This window comes from Corapipo altera, unplaced genomic scaffold (assembly GCF_003945725.1).
Source record: "Corapipo altera isolate COAL_440 unplaced genomic scaffold, ASM394572v1 1, whole genome shotgun sequence".
Classification (NCBI taxonomy): Eukaryota; Metazoa; Chordata; class Aves; order Passeriformes; family Pipridae; genus Corapipo; species Corapipo altera.
The window spans coordinates 32,010,353-32,024,106 of record NW_020884873.1 but is presented as its reverse complement, the minus strand read 5'-3'; the positions used below and the strand labels follow the sequence as shown (position 1 = coordinate 32,024,106).

Here is a 13,754-nt window from a genome sequence, read left to right as displayed (position 1 = left end):
GGTTTGAGAACACTTTGCAGATGACTGGTTTCACTTTCACTTGGTTTCCCCCCGTTCCTTGCATAAGCAGCGAGCAGAAACCATGGACGAACCAGGTAGGGGCCAGTGAAAGTGAAACCAGTCATCTGCAAAGTGTTCTCAAACCAAATAAGCAAAAAGCCTAACAATATTTTGAGTTAACTTTCCTCGATGGTTCCGCATTTGTTTGCAAGCAGAGCTGACAACTGCATAAGCCACTATTTTGTATTTTTAGTAAAGTCCACAGTGGGTATTTATTGAAGTCATGTGCTGTAGTGTCTCTAAGGCGTATGTGTATATTGAGGGCGAAGGCACGTCTCCTTATCCTTGTAATAGTAAATTCTACGTAGGATAGATATATGTAGCTGTTTATCATGAATTGCACTTTTATTTTGCTCTGTTATTCTTGCTACATTACCGTAAAATTGCTCTACTGACAATCTAAAAATAAGGGCATTTTGGAGTTATCTAATATCCATTTAAATAGCAGTGGATAAAATGCTTGAAACATTCATGGGATATTGTCCTGTAGTGCTGAGTTAAATGGAGTGGTTGGAGAAAAAAGTTGCCCATGTCTGGGCTATGTTGTTTGAGTAAATTAAACAAAATAGTTCTACATCAGTGCCTGATTGTGCTAGACTAGCACATGTGTGTTTATAGCTCCATATAAACATACAATGCTTGAAGAGTTAAGTAGAAGAAAAACTGAGGAAGTTATAATCCATTAGATGAAATAGAATGAAATTCAGTTTGCCTATTAATTGACTTCACTGCAGATCAACTTCAGACAAAAAAGCAGGAATAATGCAGATGTGCTCAGATATGTGCTGAACTCCCAGTGTCCAGAGGCTGAGTTGTCGCTGTTGGCATTGTCTCCATTCTGTTTCTGCACACGCTGTGCCAAATGCTGCTTGTGCTCTAAAGCTGGGGCTCAGATCCTGCATCCAAAAGTTGGAAAAATACTTGGTTAACTTGTTATTTGCCCAAACACATTATTGAATGTAATAGTCCTTTAACTATACTTTAAAAAAATATGTTATTGCAGGTTTTTAACAGATGGGAGGATTGTTTTACCTTTGAGGCTTGAGTCATATGTGTGTTCACACAGAGGTCCTTGTATGCACACAGCTATTTGAATTAGAGATCTCGTCTATTTGTAAGTGGTATTTAGCTGGAGCATTCTTGGTGCCCTCCCCTGTTTGCTGACAACACTTTACTATTTTTGTTTTTCCCTGAGCTGCACAGTTTTTTACTCAGTTTCTGGCCTTTAAATCTACTTGCCCTATTTGTCATTGGTATCTGTGGTAGTGGCTTTATGGTCTCTTTAAGCTGTGTGTAGTGTAGGGCAGGGCCAAAAGATGGTGGCTAGGTGCAAAAGCTTCTCTTTATCTCTTTCTTAAACAGCAGATGAGGTGGATGCTTGTTAACTTAACCTGTCTGGGCATGTGCTCCAGGCTGTGGATTTGTAGGGTGCTCTAATGGATCTCTGTCTTCCCCACATCTTCTTCTGGGAATAAAATAACTTTGTAAGACAATGCAGGTCTTCAGCTGTCTTTGTCCATTAGAGAGAGTACCATCTGCAAGTGCTAGTACGACAGTGGCTTTACTTCTAGGATTTAGCTGCCCATGCTGCCATGTCCTGTGTATTAGAAGCAGTAGGGAAGGGAAGCATCCCACAACCCAACAGATGCTCTGCGTAGCTAAATTGTTTTTACCTGTAGGTGTTGCCAAAGCACGGCTGTGCTTCACTGCTGACTTCTGCTTCTTCTGCTGTTGGGAAAGGAAAGTCAGGAGTTCCAGGCTTCTAGGAGGATATTTTTGGTGTTGCCGTCATGTCTGGCTGTCTTGACAAAATCAGAGAAGTTTTGATAGGCAGGAATATACCTGTGTTTTGCTAAAACACTTGTATCTGTTGTAGAGGGTCTGCCTTTTAATAAACCTGTTTTCTGTTTGACCTGAAAACAGATGGTCTTTCATTTTGTCAGAGTTTCTAGCTGACAGTGATGTCCACTGAGCCTTTTTTTTTTTTTTTTTTTTAATCCCTGAGGTGGCTTTCGCATTGCTTGGAGTCCTTGGTTTCAGTTTTTCAGTCTCTTTTCAGACTTGCCAAAGTATAGTCAGAGTTGAAGTCTTCACAAGTGTTACCTCCAGTTCCAGTGATCCATCTATGTTCACTCTGTTGCTGTCACTGTAGGTATCCCAGCAGGTTCATGTTGCCTGCTTTGTCCTCCCTGCCTTCAGTTTCCTTCTCTAAAGTAAAAACAAACAAACAAACAAAGACCCAAACCCACAACAAGCTCTCTCCTTTCCTTGGTGCACTAGCCACAAGTCTTACCAGTCACGCAACTACTGTCCTGCAGCTCATCACTCACTACCTTTCCTTTTCTGCAGTCAGTATGGAATTTTGCTGTATCCTACTGAAAATTTCATTGCACTGCAGAGAGAAAGTATTTTTTATGGCCTGTTTTTCTCATATCAAAAAGGAGGAGAAAGATGGAGTAATATTCTTAAGCATTCATCTTCTCCACCCGCTTTTCCTTCAGGCTTTGGGACTGGCTGTTCTCTTGGCCATTCAGGAAAGAAATTGGTGTCTCTTGATTTCAAAACACTGCAATGGAAATATGGAACTGAGTGTCACAGAGGAAGTATCTTTTTTTTTTAAATGGTGCAGATCTGCTAACAGTAAAATACGTGATTGATTGACACTAGGGTATGCTGATCTTGTCTCCTTTCTCTTCACAATAGTGGAATAATGGTCTTTTGATTGAGACTCCAGAAACTGTAGTGTCAACTTGAAGCATCGTTGGTTTGTTTCTCACTGGAAGACTAAACTTCAGGCACAGTGCCCAGAAATTTTGCAAATATCCTATGCAGTTGGATGCAGCTGACTGGGATGATTTTGGACACAGTGTCTGTGAAGACTTTTCTGCCTTGGTGTCCTCATAACTATTAAGTCTTGCTCTAGATGCCTGTCCCACTGCCTAGAGTAAGGCCCTTAGATTGTCTTCATAATGGGTTACTCCTTCCAATGTAAAGTTTGATTTGAATTAGCTTTACTTAAGGATGGGATGCACAGGTCTTGCACTTTAGAGTTGCTCATCCAGTGAAACAGAAATGTCACATCATCTTTCTGGAGCTGGTCAGTGAAGTGGAGTGGCTGACATGTTGCTGTTTTTGGGTAACAATGATGATTTGTATCATTACAGTATAGCAATATTGAAAAAAATGTTGTGAAGTCACGTGATGTTCAGCAGGACAAAATAATTTAACATGTCAGGGGTTGAGTGTGCCTTTAGTTGTTCTCTGGGTGTTGTGAGTGACTTAGCGAAAGTCTGACTCACTTCATGGCTTTGATGGTGAGTGAGAGATTTGGACCTGTAAGGTAGACGTCTACAGATAGATCTGTCATGTTTGTTATGCATTCAGAGAATAATTCTTGAAATATTAGGTCTCTCTGTGTTAGTGCTGCAGTGGTGTGTGTTGGGATTTGAACACGTTAGGGTGCAGCAGAGCCAAATTTGACCCCTAGCACAGCAAGGTCAAAATTTGCCTTAGACCAGTGGGAAGGTTGATTGCTCTTTTAAGTACTGTCCATGCTCCTGTTTGGATCTGCTTCTGCCTATTGTTGGGAACCTGAAGATACTTTTCAGTTTCCTTTTTCCAGCAGTAGTATCTTCCAGTTTTTAGGATAATATTCATTTAATGTTTCTTGAATTAAAATTTGGGATTAAAGTAGTGATCACCTGCAGTGAATATTTTGAAATATCCTTTATTGGTAAGAGAATCAGTGAAAAACAGTTGAATGGTTTGGGTAGCTGTAATTCCATGTAGCAGAAGAGATATATGGGGCCATAAAAACTGGTAGTATCAACAGGAAGTTGTGTAATTTAATTGACATTATAAATACTTACCTATACTGGCCCAAACCAGACAACTACTTTTTTTCTGTTTTTTTTTTTTTTGACCACATACCCATTTGAAGTTCCTTTTACATGTGTATTTATTCACATTTTAGGTTATTTCAGTGCTGGGAATGGTTCAGTATTGTTACAGTGATGTCAATTTAACCACTTTTCACACTTTTCCCTGTATAATACCACATTAGGAATGTTTTCTTGCTAGCATATTGTCCAGAGAGACTCCTGGTGTTCATTCTTACCACTGCTCGTAGTGGGCAGCCTGTGTTACGTCTGTGCCATGTGGACCAAGCCAATGTCTTTGGAATGCTGTAGTTTTATAGATTTTTGTGGTGACATTTACCTGCACTTTTTTATCTGTTTAGATGATCTTTGTCAATTAAATGAATATTTCATAATTTTTAGTCATCTTTATTAGAAGTAGGTATTCTTTCTATTGGAAATTGACTCTCCAGATAAAGTCCTCAGTGTATATGCCATCCCAGATACTGAGAAAGACATGGGTTTGTACACAGGTAAGAGATGTGGATTTTAAAGTTATGTTGTCAGAGGTCCAGTATGAGGAAGAATTATAAGTAAAAGATGAAAAGGAGTTGTCAAATCATACAAGCTGATGAAGAAATTTGAAAGGAGCAAGTTAAGAAATGTGATTGGATATGCAAATATTGTTAGCCATAAACTGAATATCATCTTAGGTTTTATGACTTTGAATACTGTTCCATTGCTCTTGTATGATCTCTTCAGGGCAGGAGGGATAAAAGAAAGCTTACATTATAGGAGTTTTATATTATCAAATAAAAAAAAAAAAGTTCTACCTATTCATAAAGCTTTTGAAATCTGTTGTCTGTAGGGAGACTTTTTTTTTGAGATCTGCATGTGCACACATATTTGTGTGTGTGTTTGTATCTTGATTCATGGATTGTTATACCCTTGCCCCCTAAATTGGCGAAATAATAATCTTTGTTCTGCTAGAGTTGTTAAGTCATCTGGGTGATGCAAGTGAACAAGAATATGGTTGTAAGGTGCCAAGTAGAGAGGTTTGTTTTGTTTTTACAAGTAAACTGGACAGAAAAGTATACAGAAGTGTGAGTGTTTTAGGAATATCTGTCCATGAATATGTTAAAGCTAGTAATTAATACTCCTGCATTGTTTTTTGTCATAATAGTCAGATGCGACTTCTTTCTGAATAAAAACTGTTACTGTATTTTGGATTTATGTATGGAAAGAAAAAATGATCTTTTTGATTTTATTTTGTGAGGTGGTTAAAGGGGAAACTGAGATGAGAACAAGCTCCAAGTATTTCTTTTTCCCTACTTAATTTTACCTGGATAATAGGAAGTTTAAAAGCCTAATTTGGATATTTCTATACATCTGCACTTACTAAGTGTGACAGTCAGGTAGGTGGTTCTGCTTTGAGAGCAGTGTCCCACTCAAGTTGATAGAGGTGGTGTCTGTGTAAAAGATCATTCAAGATTACTGGTCCTTTATGTTCAGTGTTTTTCTGTTAACTGCCTTTTGTGTAGTTGTTTTGTTCTCCTGCCAAAGCTCTGCAGGTTTGAGTAGTTTGTAAATAATTTTTGATTGTTCTAAATGCAGTTTATTGGTGCCTGTTCTACTTTAGGCTTCAACTGCTGCATCCTGAGATACTGGTGTCAATTTAGAACCATTTAAGATGAGCGCAAGATGCAGTTGAAATAGAGTATGTGAGAGCATAAATAAGTGAGCTGCAGATAAATACAGCAAGTGGTAAATTTTAATTTAATTTATTGTACATGGTTAATTAGTCATTCATTTTAGCTGGTGGTTGTTTTTGCATGTGACAAATAAAATGATGGCATTCTCTTTAGCATGAGCCATTGGAATTCTGGTGTGACAATTTTAGGATTATTGGCTTTGTTTTTCAAGTATGTAAAGTCAAAGCAGTATAAGAATATTTGAATTTGAAGAAAGATGTTGAAATAAATTTTGACTATGACAAAAGCAAATGAAAATTAAAAATAATGAAATTGTCCATCAGTCAAGACTAATGAGTATGAGACTACAGAGGAAATATTTTTCAAAGTACGTCTTCTACAGGAAAAAAGGCAGGCAACTTTGTCCAGTATGTAAAATGCAAATATTAAACTCATGTATCACAAATAGAAGCAGAATATAAAAAGCTGTATCTAAGCTTAGCATAGAGGAAATTTTGCAAAATGACGTGTATTTTAATGTTTTTTAGTGTAAACACTGTTTTGACATTTTTCCTGGAATTTGTAAATTAAATAATTAAATTTTTCCAATAGTGAAATTTTTCCATTTGTCCTTGCTGTATGTGACCTCAGGTCTCGATGTCAGAGGCATCTTTGTTTTAGCTTTGCATGAACTTGTATTAAAGTTTGGAATGCTTGAAGAAATATTTTTCAGTTTTTCTGGCCCATATCATGTGTATTTTCTGGTTTTTTTTAACTAGGATGTTTTTGTATGGAGACACTTGTCCAAGCTATCTTGTCTTAAATTCCAAGTGGAACTGTGTCAATGTGAATACTGCATAGTATTTCTGAAAATCAAAGAGGAGAGGGGGAAAGGGAAACTGTTGTTTGAGAAAATTTTGGATTTTTTGTGATTTTGTCAAATCTTAAACTAATAGCCATTTTCTCTTTTTTTGTTTTTTTGGGGGTTTTTGCTTAGATTCTTTTTTATTCTTCTGTGACCTCCACTCTGTGTCTTACTTTCTTTTCAAATAAGATGCCTCTTAAAGTGTATTGTCTTCTTTCTCTTGTTGTTGTTAAGCTTTTTAAGTACGTAGCAATTTTTTTTTCAGTTAGTAAAAATGGAGGGTTGGTGACTTGGTTAAGGTTTGTAAAGCTCAGATTATAGATGGAATTGGACTGGGCATTAGTCTTGAAGCTTATTTTGAAAGAGATTTTGTACAAAAGCAAACTGTGCTGAAGCAATGATGTTCTCTGGTGGTGGAGCAGAAGATTTGACTAGAGGAGAAGCAGTAGATACTGTGTATTTTAAGCTTTTGGCATACGCTGGTATGGTCTACATAACTTAGTTAAGGAGGTGTGTCCTAGACTGAAGCTTTAATCAGTTGTCTGGAAAACTGTAGTATGAGTACCTCACTGTGAAACTGTAAGGAAACTTGAGGTTTCATATACATTTTCTTGAGCCTAGTACTTGTCTATACTTTCCTGAATTATTGGATAGAATAGAAAGTAAATGTACCCATTTTGCATAAAAATGGAAATACAGAAATGCCAAACAGTAAAAACATGTGATGAGGAGTACTGATCAATTAGCAGGAAAGGATGTAATGCTTGTAGTGAGCAGTGAGACATTGAAATCTGCTGTGTGTTGTTGAGGGAGAGAGAGAAGCTGACACTGTTCCAAGATGTATTCATATGAATGCCTGTGTCCAAACAGTAGTGAAATTCTGTTGCTGCATTCAAAGATGCTAGGACCTCATGTGGAGTACTGTACTTACAGGACTAAAAAGGAATGGTTCTAGCAAGATGGGCCAGAAAAGCAGAACTGTTCTCTGCTGGGAACAAGTACAATACCCAGCCTCACAAGCACCAGAGGAAGGGGAGAGGGAAAGCTGTTCTTTGCCCTCTGGGAAGAGACAAGATCATCAGGATGTTTTGTGTAAAAGGGTTTTCAGGAGTTTGGAGGGAATTTGGGTAAGTATGGTCAGATGGTGCAATAGGTTCCTCCACAGGGTGGCTGTGTAAGGTCTCTCCTGGGTCTGAGAGCCATTAATGGTGTTACCCAGTAAATACTGGCTCCCACCCTCTGGAGAAGTGAAGGCTCAGCAGGAGCCAGGAACTACCATGTAGGACATGGTAGCAGCTGTCAGCTTCTCTTGAGTATGAGGTAACTGTTTGCTATGGAGAATCTAATGTTTCCTGCAAAATTTTTAATCAACAAATTAACATCTGGTTTGGAAAAGAAGAATACAGCTTGATGCACAGCCTTTGGGTCAAGAATTCTCATTTCCCATAAAACTTGGAGAGGAAAAGCCCTGTAATGAGGTGGAATTATGGTGATTTTAATCAGAATAGAGTTTGTGTTTGTATGGGTGAAATAGACCAATATTGGTATTAGCATGTTGTCTTCTCAATATAATGTTATAGACATATGTAACAATATGAAGATTGACATTTTTCTCATTCAGATGTATTTATTTCCAATTTGGTTTGTCTATAATGCTCTTCAGTCATATATATTTTGTTACGTGAGTAAGGTCCCACTTGTGCTTTATCAATCCCTGTCGTAGGGATAATGAGGCTGGAGTGTTTTGGAATTTCATCAATGCTATTTTAATTTGTCTGGTAAAGATTGCATTATAATGGCATGAGATGCCTTTCTTCCATTGGAACTGAACAGAAAGCTTCTTTGGTGTTGATGCTGTAAAGAGAGAAGAGGGAGGAGCTGAAAGAAACCCAGCTCCTTCTTTGACTGCATAGAGGGGCTTTGCAACCCAAGCCTTTTCCCTTCTTGCAAAACAAAGGGGGAATCTAGTTTTGTGTTGGAATTATGACACTTATTTACTGATTATACCCTAGCACCAGTTGCTTATGCTGTGATTAAGTTTGTAATATCTATTCAGGAAAGAATATAACCCTTTCTCTCTAAGGTCTCTTATGATTTTGTTATATTTACATGTCAGCTATGGTGCATGCTCCCACCAATAGTTTTATAAGACAGGATGAAAGAGCCATTCCATGTGTAGCAAGTCTGAATTTAATGAAATAACATAAATTTATTACAGTCTGAATGATTACAATGTTAGAAGAAATATGTAATATTGTCAAGTGTAGGATGGTAGAATTGAAATCATAACATTTTAAGACAAGTAAAGAAAGCAGCATTACTGAATATGAGGTGAATTTAGTATCTACGCAGAAGGGAGTTTTGGAAACTGTAAAGTTTTCTGTCCTACAGCGTTGGAGTCCTTGAAGGATCCAGTACTTTTTCAGGCAGAAGGATTCTGCCAGTAAGATTTAAGTGGTATAATTTGTATTTTTATAGCTAACTGCTGTGGGCCTGGGCAACTTGGTTGCTTTTGTCAGACACTTAAGACCATGTTTGGTAGTAGTCTCCTTGAATAGGTCCACTGCAAATTATTCCCAAAGCATGTCAGTGCTTTGGGAATAATTTCAGTGAAGTGGGTTTTTTGTGTTTCTTAAGGCTGAAGAAAAAATTTTGCAGACTAAGCATATACAAATTAGTTAGTAAAACTGCTTTATAATTTTGCTTCTTTTCTGAGGTAAGGAACCTTAGGAAAGTATGGTGTAGTGAGTTGACCCTGGCTGGATACCAGGTACCCCCTAAAGCCAATCTCAGTCTCCCTCTGCAACTGGACAGAGAAAAAAAAACAGCTAAGGATTCATGAGTTGAGATAAGAGCTGGGAGAGGTCAGTGACTGATTACCTTCACAAGCAAAACAGACTCGAAGTGGGAATAGTACTTAAATTTATTAACAACAGGATAAGAGCCGAAGAGTGAGAAATAAAACAGTCTTAAAAACACCTTCCCCCCACTCTCCTTCCTTCCATGTTCTCCCTCCTCCCCCCCAGCAGTGCAGGAGGACGGGGAATGGGGGTTGCGGTCAGTTGTTGTTTCTGCCGGAGTCCTTTCCCACTTCTGTGGGGTCCCTCCCACGGGAGGCAGTCCTTGATGGACCTCTTCAGCCTGAGTCCATCCCTCGGGCAGCAGTTCTTCCCAAACTGCTGTTCCATGGGTCACTCCTCCATGGGGTGCAGTCCTTCATGAATGAGCTGTACCAATGTGGGTCTCCCACAGGTGCCACAAGTCCTACCCGGGAAAAACCTGCTCAGTGTGAGCTCTTCTCTCTACGGGCTGCAGGTCCCTGGCAGGACCCTGCTTCATCTTGGGCCTCCTTCATGCATCCACCTGCTCCAGCATGGGCTCCTCCATGGGCTGCAGGGGGGTCTCTGCACCCCAGTGGTCCTCCATGGGCTGCAGGGGCACAACTGCTCCACCATGGGCTGCACCACAGGCCACAGGGGCCACAGCTCTGGTGCCTGGAGCACCTCCTGCCCCTCCTTCTGCACTGACCTTGGTGTCTCCCTTGTTGTTCCCATGTTCTCACTCCGCTCTTCCCTGGCTGGAATTCCTTCTGCGCAACAACCTTCTGTTCTTAAATATGTTATCACAGAGGCATTACTTTAACTCCTGATTGGCTCGGCCTTGGCCAGTGGCAGGAAGTCCATCCTGGAGCTGGGTGGCATTGGCTCCACGGGACAGGGGAAGCTTCTAGCAGCTTCTAACAGAAGCCACCCCTGTACCCCCACCCCCAAAACCCAGCCACAGAAACCCACTACAGGTGAGAAGGGACAGTGCAAAACACTTGGTGGAGTTTTACCATGTAGCTGCAGTACCCACATCTGCTTGTGTTTTCCTCTTCTGGGCATCACTCTTACAGTGTGTGGATGCTCTTTGGCTTTTTGGTGAAAGACAAGGATAACTTTATGATTGTATGCAACAGCTGGTTCCTTCACCAGATCCTGAAAGGTCATCCTCTGCTTTCTGAATTGTTTTTTTGGTGTTGGTTTTTCTGTTTGGTTTTTTTGGTTGGTTGGTTTGTTTTTGTTTTATTATTTGGGGTTTTTTTGTAGGGGTGGTGTTGTTAGTTGGCGGGTTTTAATTATTTTTTCTTCACATTATTTTCTCAGTAAACTAAGATTTCTGTTGGGAATGGTTTTTCTCTTCCTTCTTCTCCTTTGGATTTGGAAACAGAGATTCTGTGCTTTCACTTTAGGTTTTGTTTTTCCAATCATCTCTGAAAACTGTTGGGCCATAAATTTGAGCTTGTTCTCTTGCTGTCCCAAGCATTAGGTTTGGAAGCATTTCTGTCTTTTTATAAGGAGGAAGAGTTCCCTTTAAGATGGATAATAAGGAGTTGTCAGTATTCAAGTTCTATTTGGGTTAGCAGAGAATAAATTACACATAGTTAAAACTAACTTTGGGAGCATTTGTGATTTCTTATGTGGTTTTCTTGAGAGACAAATCTGTATTATTAGAATAACTTCTCTTTACAGGATCGAGACATCTGTGCATTTTTGTTTGGAGGAAGGATCTGTAGATACATTAGTTGTCTGTAGTCCTTCAGTTAATTTGTGAACTTTCTTTTTCTGGGAAAAAAATTGCAAGACTGCTGATACATCTTTTTCTCAAGTCACCAAGCAAGTAATAATTTTGGTTTTAAAATGAAATTTCTCTTTTAATGATTCCTGTTTCAGTTTGATTTTTATTGCATTTGGATTTTTTTGCTTTAAAACTACTCAGAAGATTTTTATTTTAAGTTTATTTTCATAGTATTTGCAGTCCATAAAATGTTTTCAAATGCATTTTTTTCCTGTTTATGGAACAGTAGGAGTTGTAAGAAGGTTGGAAGATAACAGTATATTTTTATTAATAATGTTTTATTAATCTACTTCATTTACAGGAAGCGGTCATCAGTCAAAATTTGCTTACCTCAGCAGAGACAAAAAATTAATGGGCAAAAGTACAGTGTGTAGGTAGGTTGCTGTTTTCAGTGCACTTAAGGTTCTTCAAAGAGAACCTTATTCCAAGGGAGTGGGAATAACTATCAAAAGATAAGATTTTGGTCTTTAAAATATTAAGGTAGTAGATTCAACAATGAGGTGTTGAAGGAACTGCCTTTGAAGTATATTAAAGTATTTCCTTCTTTTATGAAGTTTTTATTAAAAAGTGCCTTGGAATAATGCATATGTGCATTTAAGTGGTTGAGAAAAATAAAACCAAGTATGTTTATTTGTATATGTGCTTTAAAAATTTTTGCAAATACTTTTCTTTAAGATTTGTAAATAAAATGTTCTTTCTGATAGTCTTCCCAAATTTGAACATAACTTATGTAATATAACTTATAAAATGATTTGACACAGTCATCTTTGTTTATTTTTGTATGGTGTTTTACTACGTTTAGTGCATTGAAACGTACTGCAATAATTTTGGACTTCAGTATCGTTTACTGTAGTCTGTAATCATAACAAAGTTAGTCAAGGTTCTGTGATTGTAACTTTGCAGCAGTTGTACCATACAGTGGGTGGGTGAATTCTGCATTTTGGCAATCACATTTTATTTATCTCCTTAAAAAAAGAAATAAAATAAATCATTCATTTTTTTGTATTAACAGAATTTGCTTTACACATAAATGTTATTTGGAATTCTTAGTGCTCCCTTAGCTCAATTAGCAAAGGCTAAAAAGATCTGCAAAAAACCCCCTTAGTTTTGCTCATACAGAAATGTATGTTGTTAATAATGATATGGGATATTTCAGGATAGCATTATGTTTAATTCAATAAAATTGTCTTTGAAGATGGATGGTTCAATTTCAGGACTGTTTTGTTTTATCTTTACATCAAGAAGTAAAAATTCAGTGCATCGTTTTTTATTGCAAGTCTCAAACTGTGGTACTATGTAAGTGTAGCCAGTTTTTATATTTGTGGCCTAAACATAGAGTAGGAAAGAGGTGACATTTCTAAATTGTGTATTATGCCATTTTAAATATAAAATTTGTTACATTCCTGTGAATTAGGGAGGTATTTGAATGGTCTGCATACTGCGTTAATTAAAGACTACAAATTATTGGAGGGGGGAAGTGAATGTGATAAGAAGGCATGAAGTTAAAAACATATGAGTTAGCTTTGGGGTTTTGCCAAATAGCATGTTAAAGTAGCATGGTCACATTCCCAGAAACATGTCATGACATGCTTGGGAGTCATTAAATTAAGATGAGCAGAAGAGTTAGTAAACCTCAAGAATAGCTTGCTTTTGTGATTACTCTGTTTTACATTTCAGCAATATGTGTTTGAATTTAATGATACACTGTGGAAAGTCCCAGAAGTAATTTTGAAGAGTTTTTCCTTTCTTTTGTCACGTATTGTTTGTTATGCTCAGTTAGAATTCAGTTGGAGGATTTAAATCCGAATGTGGACTTTCTCCTATGGGATCCTAGCTCTTGTCCCACAATCCCAAATTGGTTGTGATAAAGCTGTGCTTGGCACAGATTGGTTTCTTGTTCCTCAGAGTAATTTATCAGTGTGTTGCTTTTGCTTTCCAAGGCAGTCTCCAGACTGTTTTGGCTTTCCTAGAGCAAGGCTGGGTAGGTACTTTACTATTAGAGACTGCAGCTTTTAATCAGTAGTTTCTGAGAATTACTTTTTGTAGCAAAGCATGTTTCTCTTCAGTCTCCCATGTAGTGCTTGGAAAAAAGCTGAGATCTGAGCAGCCTGTGGTGTGAAATCTAGTTCCCTGTGCAGGTGAAGGCTCAGCTCTGAGGGCCAGTGTTTAAAGTGCAGTAATGGAGTATGCAGGCTAGTAACCAGGAATTTGGGAAGTTGTAGTTCCAGATACTTCAGTATCAGGAAGTCAGTCCTGACTTAATTGCTGTGATAAGGAAGGCAGATGACTGTTCTTGTTCATGAATTTATGTTCTGAACTAGGCAATAGGATCACTTCTTAAAGCCAGAAATGCTTGAGAGAGATGCATACACCAGAGTAGGAGGAATAAAGACTGGTATAGCTTGAGAGCCCCTAGGCATGTGATTCAGGAGTGGCAGTGCAGCTCTGCTTATTTAAATTTGGACTAGATATGATACTTAGTGAAGCAGTACCAGACAGACCTGTTTTGAAATACTGGATCCATAGATGAAAAGTCATTAATTTATTGAGAGTAATCTTCAGCTCTGTTCATTTTGAAGTATTAAAATGGGTTTGTCTCGTAAAAGAAGCCTAATTTGGTTGTGCTCTTCTGTATCTCTGTTGTCTCTCATTTCTAGTTTCTAG

At 38.2% G+C, this 13,754-nt stretch overlaps 1 protein-coding gene across 8 annotated transcripts in view; it reads left to right on the top strand.

Annotated features, from left to right (window-relative positions):
- CNOT2 (CCR4-NOT transcription complex subunit 2) overlaps positions 1–13,754 on the top strand; it is an 81,808-nt gene that overhangs the window by 19,885 nt on the left and 48,169 nt on the right. For 4 of the 8 annotated variants that reach the window (XM_027658728.1, XM_027658682.1, XM_027658707.1 and 1 more), the window contains exon 2: positions 11,392–11,464. The exons of 2 other annotated variants lie outside the window; for them this stretch is intronic. The gene's annotated coding sequence lies outside the window, so the exon portion shown is untranslated. The remainder of the gene's footprint in view (positions 1–11,391; positions 11,465–13,754) is intronic. 2 more of the 8 variants (XM_027658698.1, XM_027658665.1) reach the window with 1 other exon arrangement.